The 11,778-nt window shown below is 49.9% G+C and overlaps 1 protein-coding gene across 1 annotated transcript in view; it reads right to left on the reverse strand.

Annotated features, from left to right (window-relative positions):
* The window catches only part of Zdhhc3 (zinc finger DHHC-type palmitoyltransferase 3), a 49,363-nt gene extending 37,681 nt beyond the window's left edge, over nucleotides 1-11,682 (reverse strand). Inside the window, exon 1 of the mRNA XM_051140075.1 lies at nucleotides 11,506-11,682. The gene's annotated coding sequence lies outside the window, so the exon portion shown is untranslated. The remainder of the gene's footprint in view (nucleotides 1-11,505) is intronic.
* Nucleotides 11,683-11,778: the final 96 nt, after the last annotated feature.

Consider the following 11,778-nt stretch of genomic DNA (forward strand, 5'->3'; position numbering starts at 1 on the left):
GCAAAGTTTCCCAAGCAACTGGGACTTCTTTCTTCCCCTTTTTTGGAGGAGGAGGTCAGGGTTGGGGGAGTGAGACAGTCTTGCTTTGCAGCCTTGGCTAGCCTGAAACTCATAGAGACCCACCTGCCTCTGGGTAAAAAGCATGTATCACCATGCCCGGCTAACTGGGACTTCTTTCAAAGCAGAAACACCTGTCGATCATTTGGCTGGTTAGATGGAAATCTTAAAATTTAAGAGTGAAAAGAAACAAAGAGGGAGGAGATGGGATGCACACTAGATGGGACTCCTGTGCTTGCCTCAGCACGGCAACCACCCATTTCTCCCAGAACACAACAAAACCTTGAATGAACCTTGGGGCTTCACAGTCACCTACAGCCTATGCAGCTACTGTACTTCCAGTAGCTCCTTTGTGTGGCCATCTTCCCCTCCTGACACTGACCACTGTCCCTGCTGTGTCTACACAGTGCCCTCTGCATCCTCCTCTCCTGACACTGACCACTGTCCCTGCTGTGTCTACACAGTGCCCTCTGCATCCTTCTCTCCTGACACTGACCACTGTCCCTGCTGTGTCTACACAGTGCCCTCTGCATCTTCCCCTCCTGACACTACCACTGTCCCTGCTGTGTCTACACAGTGCCCTCTGCATCCTCCTCTCCTGACACTGACCACTGTCCCTGCTGTGTCTACACAGTGCCCTCTGCATCCTCCTCTCCTGACACTGACCACTGTCCCTGTGCCCTCTGCCTACTTTTGCAAGCTGGCACGGCTAGTAAAGAGCTTTCTAGAGGTCTCTGTAAAGGAAGGATGCTCATCTGAGGTGTAAGGGTCCTTCAGGCCCCTCAGTACATGTGCTCACTAGTAAGCAATGGGCTCTGCAGTCCCAGGGCCACCTCTGAGAGGCCTGCCTGGGCTGCTTCTTTTCAGGTGAGAAAGTATACACTGAGTAGGGTGGTAAAGTAAGTAGACTAATATTTACTCAAGAAACGAGAATGTTCTGTGAGTGATCTGGGGCCAAACAGTGTACAGGAGGAGCTGTTTTCCAGCCCCTTTGCTGGGAACAAGAGCCTGCTCTGAGAAAGACCACAAAAAGGCCCATCTGGCAGAGCCCGAGGTCTGTATCATGTTGAGGGTAGCCTTCTTACCCACACCCAAGTTTCACAATATTCCAAGAGTGAAAGTAAGGTTCCCTAAGCCTGGCCTCTCCAGAATAATGAAGTAGTAGCTCCCGTAAGGACTGACCCATGACCTAACCAACTCAACTGTGGCAATCCTCCTACTTCTGCCTCAGAGGAACAATGTAAAAGAGGCCTGTGTCCCCTCAGCCTTACTCCAACAACAAAGGTGGGCAAAGACCCTTCTTAGGTGCACTAACCCTACAGACCAACAGCAGTTCCCAAGCTCTAACCCCCAGCCCCAGCCCCGCGGCTTCCAAGGAGCCAGGTGAAGCCGGTGCTCAGGCTAGGGGAGGCCCGGGAGGAGCCCCTTCCCCAGCACCACTCCTGGCAGCCAGCCATGCACCTTCAGAGGAATAGTCTCCTCTAGGGTCTCCTCCGAGTCCTTCTACCCTTCTCTCCTTGTCTGCAGTCTCCTCTCTCCATTCAGCTCAGCTCAGTACGACCCTGAAGGAACAGGCCCTGTGTGCAGAGCTCTACAGCACCCCTGCAGACTCCTGGGATGTCAAGGCAGGAATGTGAGCAGCACCCGCCCTCCCCCATCTGGGAAGACTGGGTTCATTTGTTTTCTTCTGCTGAATTAGAAGCCCTATTTTCTTGCACTCTGTAGTCTGGCTCTGAATTCTGGGCTCAAATTCAAAGTTTTTAAGTGAATGAAGATGTCAAACAGACGATAAGTAACACAACGTGGCGCAAGCAGCATCTAAACAGCAACAAAGCAAAAACCCACAGGCAGAGTGACACGAACAGACTCCTCAGAGTGGAACAAGAGAAGTAAAGGCACAGGTGAGGAGGGCCTGGAGACCTGGCGAGAGGGCGGGGCATCCAGGCTGTGCACACACAAGGTTGTGCTGGGGTGGAGAGGGTGGGGCATCCAGGCTGTGCACACACAAGGTTGTGCTGGGGTGGAGAGGGCGGGGTATCCAGGCTGTGCACACACAAGGTTGTGCTGGGGTGGAGAGGGCGGGGCATCCAGGCTGTGCACACACAAGGTTGTGCTGGGGTGGAGAGGGCGGGGCATCCAGGCTGTGCACACACAAGGCTGTGCTGGGGTGGAGAGGGAGGAGTTGTGAGGGACCATGCCACTCCGGCTGTTGACAGATAAGGCAGATTAGATGGCTGAGCCCAGAAGCCAAGGAGCCCAGGAGGGCACTAGGGCCACGGGCTCTAGTCCTGTTTTGGCGAGGCTAGGTTTTCTGTTCCTCTCAGTGGCTACCAGTTTTTTATTGAGGGACTGAGAAGACAACCTTTTCTCTCATCTTACAGTGGCCTATACTGTACTTTTGGGGCTGCTTTATAGCATCAAAAAAAGCTCCCCTCCATGTGCTAGTAATCTCCAATGGAAACTAATAATTCTCACCTGACAGAAGGTATTTGAGGGTGCTGGGGCTCTCAGTCTTTGTGTGTTTGGGGCAGTGTCTGTATATGCCCATGCATGAAGAGGCCAGAAGGCAGCTCAGCTCTCCTGGAGTTGGGCAACAGCAGACCACAGACACCTGATGTGGGTGCCCGGAAACCCAGTCAGGTCTGGAAGAGCAGGCACTCTTCCTGCTCCAAGCTTGCGGAGCAGTCTTGAAACCCAAACCAACCCACTTTCTTCTGGTGCAGACCCAGGCACGCAGCACAGCGTCCACTGCGCCTGACAGCAAGCATGCCCTTCTACTCAGACTGGCAGATATGCAGGCTTGGCAGGGCTCATGGCTACAGTGAATGAGGGCAAATCAGTGTACTACTTGGCCTGGTCACAGTCTTTGCTTTAGGGACAGAAGGCAAAGGCACGGCTATCATATAAAACACACAAATTCTCAAAACACACTGTAAGCATGCATGAAATTCTGAATGTAATGATAAAAATGCTATGTTTAAATAACAAGAACAAAAGACCCCACACGCTGCCGTTTCCCTCCCAGCAAGTCCCCGTGGTCCTCTGCTGCTTCACTTGTTCTCCTGGAAGGGCACGATCCCTCCTGAAGTCATGGGACACTTCAGACAAGTCTGATATCAAATTCCTGGAATCCCTTTTAAATCACTGTGTGAAGATTCTGTTTCTAAAACATTACGCCCACTCTGCTTCTCCCACTCACAAGCGCATTCCTTCCCAGCCGGAGAGCGGATTTGAGGCTGTGTAAAGTGACACTCAGTAGCTCAAGACAATGGGCCATGCTGGCGAGGCCTCCAATCCCCTGTGATTATCTTCCCTGCCTTAAAGACGAGGATCGCCTGAACATACATGCAACAGCAGCAGCGACCACGATTAAACCATTTAGGTCCCTGCAGGTGGGAAGCCTATAGATAAATCTGTTCCATCCAGTTATGTACACTAGCAAGCTGCAGCAACTCCTAAAGAAGAAGGCTCTAGGCTGTCCAGCACACCTAGCATGATGCTGGATGCTGCGAGGATAGGGCCTGGCTGCCGTTCCCCTCAAACTCACCCTAAACACTTAATTCCTGTTTAAACTAGTTTCTATTAGAGCTAAGTGACTCCCTGTCCCCACAGTCACTTAAAATGTCATTCAAACTGTGGCATATTTCATAACTTTCTTGAAACACATCTAGAGATTTAACATCAACCTGCACGGTTTAACTGGAGGTTAGACACGGAACTGTTGCTGGACTGGACTCCTCCAGACCACCTTACAGTCACGTGCCAAGCTCTACAAAAGCATCATTCACAAGCTGACCTAGCAGCTTCAAAGGGAGGTGAGTGGCCCAGGTCCCAGAAGCTCTAAGTGAGTGGGGGTTGGGGAAGGTGAGCTGAGAGATGGCTCAGAGGTTAAGGGTACTCACTGCTCTTGTAGAGGAGCTGGATTCAATTCCCAGCACCTGTATCAGGCACAAACACATACATATGCATAAACCAAAATTAATAAATACAATCTTAAAAAAAAGAACCAAGCAAGCAGAAATTTCATTTATCTGAGCTATAGTAACCTAAATTTGTGTAAGGATCACAAATGACTGTGAAATGTATACCCATTTTCGGGTGAGACTCCAAAAGTCCAGTAATGAACAATGAATTACTATGTTTGAAACATTATAGCAACAGAACGAATCACTCAACTTTCCCACAGGGTAAGGGTATGGCCAGAGCCTGGCAGAGCAAAGGTACCAGGGACCTCATCTGTGCCTCAGAGCCTGGCTGGGAAGGCGTTCCGGCAGGCAAGCCTGGCTATCTCGCCTTATGGCAACTGTACACAATCCGCACTCCTTCCCCTCTGCCTGCCACATTCAACCCTATCTAAAGGGCAAAAAAGTAAACGTCACATCTGCACCCCAAACCTTGCCTGTATTACAGTTTGCCAAACCCCAGAAAACAGTAAGCCAAGCTGCCCGTCCTGCTTCTTGACTGGTCCTCTTCTTTTTGTTTGCTTGTTTTTGAGACAAGGGCTCACTATACATCTCTGGCTGGCCTGAGGTTACTCGGTAGAACAGATGGGCTTTGAACTAACTCACAAGACCCACCTGCCTCTGCTCTGAGTGCTAAAATTAACAGTGTGCCACACCATACCCAATGCTCAACAGACCACAGAAAGACATTTCTTTAAGCCCAGGCCAGCCTGGGCCTCAACACCTGCCTTCACCCAAAAACACGACAAAAAGCAAAGCAACAAAACAAAGCAATCTAATAAACAATTCCTTCTTTCAGAGCCATTCTACAAGCCCTTAGAAGCAAAGCCTCCTGGAAATGCTCTGTGAGACTAGCTGGCCTCTTCTAAACTTGGGTCAGCTTGTTCAGAGCTCAGGAATGAAGCTCAAGGTGCTCTTGGGATGCCTGTGAAATAAGCGGGGAGAAGGGTAACCTCTTCTCTGAGAATGGCCAACAGTACGTGCTGTAATCTGCTGGACTGGCTCTGAGGGCCACTGCCCTGAGTAACCCCTCACAGGCAGTCTGTACTGCAGAAAGAAAACCTTCCTATAGACAGCAATAAGTAAGCCACCGATCTGGTTACTTAAGAATACCTACCAGCCGGGCATGGTGGCGCACGCCTTTAATCCCAGCACTCGGGAGGCAGAGGCAGGCGGATCGCTGTGAGTTCGAGGCCGGCCTGGTCTACAAAGGGAGTCCAGGACAGCCAATGCTACACAGAGAAACCCTGTCTCAAAAAGCCAAAAAAAAAAAAAAAAAAAAAAGAGAGAGAGAGAGAGAGAGAAAATACCTACCAATGGGTGAGATCACCTCAGTCTGAACAGCCCTTAAAAACAAGTATACAATCTCAACTGACAACAAGCTGTCTTCTGCCTCTCAGGGCAGCTTCTGAAAGGCTTGACATGGCACTGGGGGGTAACAAAGGTAAGACAGGCTAGGACTCTTCTCAGCTGTTACTAATGTTTACTGCTGGCAGGCACTGGGCTGCCTCAGTCTCACCTGAGGCACTAAGCTCCACTCGTCTCTTTCCTAGAGAGAAGAGGAAATGGAAGCACAGAGAATTCTGGCTCCGTTCACACCTCCAGGAAGCAGCAGCGACAGAATCCACAACCAAACCTGGCTTTTAACTACTCAGCATAACCACTGACTAAAAGAAACAAGAGAAGGCCCATCAATGTCGGCACCAGGCCCTGGGCTACTTACAGTTTGGCCATCTTGCCCTCACATGGTTATGAAGAGCGGGTGCGAGTGGGTGGGCTGGTCCCATGCAGCAGTGTTCAAAGCCATGGGCTTGAACAGAAGCATTCTGGAGGGACGCAGGGCCGTGGAGGGACACCTAGCTACCATCTAGAGGACTGAGTCTGCTCTAGGCTAGGAGCTGTGAAGGCCATGACACTGTAGCAGCAGCCAGCCTAAGAATGAATCCTTACAGTCTGCTGAGAACCACTTCCTGTGGGGCCAGTGTCTGTACACAACTTTTTCTGAGAAAGCCCACCCATGTTAGACAAAGCCCAAGCAAGCACAGGCTCCCACCTGAGGGTGCTGAGGGTGGCACCTGGCCTCACACTGTGCCTTGTGCAGACTCACAGCTACTGTGACATCACCCAAGCAAAGGCCTGGCTTTTGTAAGGACAAAAAGAAAAGCTTTTCAACTGCACTACCCTCAAGAGGAGCGGCTGGCTTTCAAGCCTCTGTTGTTCGCTTTACACCAGGCGTGTGTGAGATAATGTAAGAGAAAAGCTTCATGGGGGAACATGAAACGTATAGGCTAGTTTCAAACCCTGCAATCCTCCTGCCTCAGCCTCCCCAGTGCTAGAATTATATATATATTTAAAAAAGGGGGGGGGGGCAAAGACAAAGCTAACTGCAAAGGTCCTTGCAAGGATTAGATCCTGAAACCCTCTGTTGATGGGGCCAATTTAAACATTTTCTTTGGTAACCAAAGCTTAACACCCTTCTCAATGCTTCACTAACAGTCAAAAGAAACCTCTAGCAATTGTCTCTGTTAGATTTTCCCAACAGCATTATCAAGGTACAGATAACGGTTGGGGTGTAGCTCAGTTGCTAGGGTGCTTGCTCAGTGTTTACAAAGCCCTGGGTGCAATCCTGGGCACCATGTGGGGTGCACAGGCCTGTAACCCCAGCATTTGAGAGGTACAGGCAGCAGGATCAGGTCGATCATCCTAGGCTGCACCAGACTGTCCCAGACAGCTTAGCAAACAGAGCAACAACAACAAAATGGTCAAATAGTACAAAATAATAGTGAGAAGTGTAAAAACCCAGGTAGGCTGGGTGTGACAGTGCACACCTTTAATCTCAGCACCCAGCAGTCAGAAACACGTAGATCTCTGTGTGTTCGAGGCCAGCCTGGTCCACAGAGTTCCAGGACAGCCAGGGCTACACAGAGAGACCCTGGCTCAAAATAACAAACACTCTAAGTTAAAGGCCATTTTATCCAATATTTATTTTGAGACAGGGTCTCACTACATAGCCATCCCTGACCTGAGGCTCAGTGAATCAGGCTGGCCCTGAGCTCACAGAAATGTCTGCTCAGGGTTTACTTTTTAACTTGTGAGTGTGAGTGTGTGTAGCGCGTGCGCAACAACGGTGAGAGTCATTTTCTCTTCTGCAATGTGGGTTCTGGAAGTCAAACTCTATTTGTCAGGCTTGATGCTGGCGCTCTCACCTACTGACCTGTTCAGACAATATTTAAATCTTTGTACACCCAGGATTAGTCTGAGTTTTACAACCTAGCAGCAAACTAGTTTGGGGGTAAAGTGAGGCTGGAAGGGGACAGACAAAGCGAGTGCTCAGTAGAGCCCGTCACGGCACTAGAAAGAAGCCAAGGGATCCGCTGGCTGCAGATCTTTATCTTCCTAACTAACCTGTCTTTCTGGATTCTCCATACTGAATTGCTCTGGAAATAAGACTTTATGTACCAAGGTCAAGACTTACAACAGCACTGTGGCTAGGTGGGTGCTAGACTCATTTTGTTAAGTGAGAAATTGAATTCACCCACAGGTATTCCCATACCCACTGGCCCTGAAGGGTCAACGTCCTCAGTGAACAAAATCCAAAGACTTCAATCATCTGTGTGCACCCTGAAAGCCACAGTTTGGGTGAGACTACAAAAATGTGACTTCCGACCTTTTCTGCAGGCTGGGATCATGAAACCAAGAATTCCTACCTTTCTGCAGGGCTGGGATGACGAAAGCAGGAATATTTGTCTCTAGCTCTCTCACTTCACACCTGACAGCCAGGAGTGACCTGACTACGTGTCTCGGGAAATTTCCCGAGAGTGGAACTAGAGGCAGCATGGTGTCAACCTCCTTTTGGGTCAGCCGTGAATCAGCCCTCAGTTTCCACCCAGACTCTGAGAAACTGGGATATGTGACTCAGTTCTCACACACGACCTCGTGACTCAGATAGGCCAGACCCTTAAAGTGAAACATGGCAGACCCTTCTTCTAAGGGGCAAAAGCATGGCTCATGTACGGTTAATCAATTTTTCTATCACTTTAGTCTCAAAACACAAGATGTAGGATGAGACACCCAGACCATGGTTAGATTATGAAAGGCTGTTTATATCTAGTGTTCATACAAGGCCTAAGCAAGACAACAGCAAAGTACGCAGAGGAAGGAGATCTTCAGGAAAGACGCCCTTGCTGTTTCTAGTTCACAACGTTGCCCCAGGCTCTTCTGCTAAGTGGCTTTTACAGCTTTCATGAACCAGGGGTGGGTGGGACATATTTACTTCTGCTTTATATCATGTTATTGCTGTTAGCAGCAGCTCTCTCCCTCTTGTACTTGCACAATTAGCACCTTATTATAGCCCTAATTACCAAAGGCTCACTTGAGCACTTCATTTTACCATCTGGTGCATGCACCAGCTCAGGGGCCTCGACTCCTTAGCTATAAGCAATTCTAAACTTCTTTTAAGCAAGTGCCTAATTTTTCATGTCTTAGGTCTGTGAGAACTTCAGGCATTCAAAGGCACTAGGGCACTTGCGGAATGTTTGACTCTCTAAGCTCATTACACACTCAACCGCCCCTCACTGTAGAGCTACCCGCTCCTGCTCCGGAGGGCTCTCTTCTCGGCTCCATGGAGTTTAGCTTTACTTGTTGTAGCTAACTCTTTCTTTTACCTGAGGAGGTGAACTAAAGCAGGCACAGAACGTATCAACATCGCTTTTCATGTTCCTCTAGGAAGAGGGTTCAAGAGAAGTTCAGGCTAGAACACCCATCCTCGCTTTTGAAATGAATCCTGAGGCCTGGGGATATAACTCAATGATAGAATGTTTAAGATTCATGAGCCTCAAGCACCATCATCAAAAACTGGATGATTAATCGAAATTGAGCAGGATTTTACAGGACCATAACAGCCCCATAGCAAACACGCGCGCTCTTCATTAGGTCCCGGGAGGGTGACACAGAGTTTGTGACAGGCTATGGAAGGTGACAGGAGTGCAGGTTTGGCAACTACAATGGTTCCACTCAAATCCTGCCTTCTACTTACCAGTTATGTGGCCCATGACTCTAATAAGACACAGCCTGCTACTTACTAGTTATGTGGCCCATGGCTCTGATCAGACACGGCCTGCTACTTATCAGTTATGTGGCCCGTGGCTCTGATCACACACGGCCTGCTACTTACTAGTTATGTGGTCTGTGACTCTGATCAGACACAGCCTGCTACTTACTAGTTATGTGGCCCGTGGCTCTGATCACACACGGCCTGCTACTTACCAGTTATGTGGTCTGTGACTCTGATCAGACACAGCCTGCTACTTACTAGTTATGTGGCCCGTGGCTTTGATCAAACACCTATGCTTCCTGTGTTTTCCAAACTGTAAAGCTGCCCTCATAAGGCTAGTTTGAAAATTGAATCTCTGTAAAGTTCTTGACCCACAATAAGCATCACATAATGTCATAGAGAATTAATAGAGCACAAGAGTTTTATAAAACAAAAAACACATGGAGCAATAAAAGAGCATGAAACAAAAAAGAAGTCTAACAGAAATTGAAAAGCAAACTAGTATAATACAATATTGTGCCAGCCTTGGCTGTTTTATTTTTCTGGTTCTAATATGTCCTTTGAATTGCTTCAATTAAAAAAAGAACTGAGTTGACGAGTTTTAAAGACATCTAACGCACTTAATGACTATGATGAAAATGATCTGGCAGCACAGAGGAAGAAGAACCGGACACAGTACCAAGGTTCTAGCAGAGAATAGACGCTCCACTGTTTGCTTCCTTGGGGCTTCTGGACCCAGTATCAGGTATCACTCACAAAATTAGTCACAAAATAAATAATACTAAACCCTCTCACAAAAAGCCTGTTGTCTATGGTCAGGGGGAGGGGACGCAGAGCCTTTGCATGTGCTGGTGTTCCACCACTATTATATATTTTAAAAGAGATGTTGAAAGATCCCCTCCCCCAGGAAAATGACTCCTTGGTAGTCAAACTTTTTTCCAGTGTCTCTCGCTGCTGTCCTTCCAATCTTAAGCCTTCCCAGACCATAAACTATTAAAACGGTCTTTTTCCCAGTAACCTCTAGCACAAGATACCCTAGCTAACACCAGGAGGCCCCTGTAATTTAACAGTCTTTCACATAGAATCGAGTCCTCCAACCAGACAGAGATGGGGACTTGGTGCTGCATCAAGAGTGGCACCTGTGCCTCCGGAAAAGGACAAAACCCTTCCGGCCCCACCTTTCCCAGTTACCCTAGAGATCAAAGTCTAACCCTGAAGAAAGCTTCTCTCAGGAGCACCTGTAGTACTACGTGTGGACACTGGAAACTCATGTCCAGTCTATCAAGAAAAGACTATGCATTTGGGGGCTTAGCAGTTAACAGTTCAGGACCTAGGAATATAGCCAGGCACTTCCTGTTGCTTTTTCGTCTCACCTTGCAATCCCACTATCCCCATTAGTTCACCATCGCAGCTCTAATCACACGTTCTGTGGTTATGCCTACAAGAGCCTTCTCTTCTGCCACAGAAGAGTCTTTGGTCACAAGTTCTGTCTACCTGTTTGGTTATCCGTGAAGCCATAAGCAAAGAAACACTCTTTTCTTTTTGGGAGGTGGAAGGGGGGTTCTCTGAGACAGGATCTCACTATGAAACTCTAGCTGTCCTTGAACTCACTACGCAGAGCAGGCTGACCTCGAACTCACAGATCCGCCTACTTCTGCCTCCTAAGCACTGGGATTAAAGGCGTGCATGGCCAGCATCTTTTATTTCTTGACGATTAAGCTGTGAGGGGCTACTTTCTCAAAAACAGAACACCAGGTAAGTGAAGTTTCAACAAACTCTACCTCCCATTTCCCCATCCTGCTCCTTTCAAACTCGGCTCATATCCCTATCTCTTTTCCTTACCCGGCTCCCACGATGACCCCAGCTTCACCTTGCAGGCATCCTTTCCGGAAACCCAAGTCCATATCCTCCCAGGGTCGGTTCTTTCTTAGGCAGCTGTTCAACGCCCCCAGCGACACCCGCCCCCGCCCCCATCCCAATCCTGGCATCCTGAAGCGCAAGACACTCTCCCTACTCTCTTTGGGACAATACTCCAGCAACCACATGACACAACGATAACTTGCAAAGAGGTCACTATTTGATGATGAGCAGTGGGAGAGGAAGGGATAAGCGAAGAGAGGACAGAGAAATAGCGATCCCTGGAGTGGAAGGACGGGTGAGCAAACTGAGAAGCTGGCGCCCCACAGCTGGTCCAGACCCTTCCCGACCAGAGTGACCCAACGAGGGAGCCGTGCTCTCTTCTTTTCAGCCACCCTAGGGGGGTGAGGAGACGGCCCCTCCTGGACAGCACGACTTCCGCCTTCCTGGGGTTGTCTCACGTGCGCGCGCTCGGCTACTCCGACTCCGGCCCCAGCGCGCTCGGCTGCGCGCTTCTCCTCGAGTCCCGGGGGCCCGCGCTTCCCTCCTTCCGGGGGGCTTCCCCTTCGCACTGACCGTCAATCTGGAGGCAGCTCGCAGTCCCGCGCCGCCCGCTGCTGCCCCTGCTCCGGGGCCCAGCCTCCAGCAGCCGCGATGGCTCGGGCACCCGGCGCCGCGGCTTGCCGGACTCGGCCTCACACGGGGCGGCGCGCAGGAGAGGCCCATGGAGCTCCAGGCGGTGGCGGCAGCCGCGGCTGCGGGAGCGGCCACCGCGCGGGCTGATGACGCGCAGGCGCGGCGGGGAGTGGGGCGCGAGCTGATGACGCGCGAGCACGCGCGGTGAGCCGG

Source organism: Acomys russatus, chromosome 32 (assembly GCF_903995435.1).
Source record: "Acomys russatus chromosome 32, mAcoRus1.1, whole genome shotgun sequence".
Taxonomy (NCBI): Eukaryota; Metazoa; Chordata; class Mammalia; order Rodentia; family Muridae; genus Acomys; species Acomys russatus.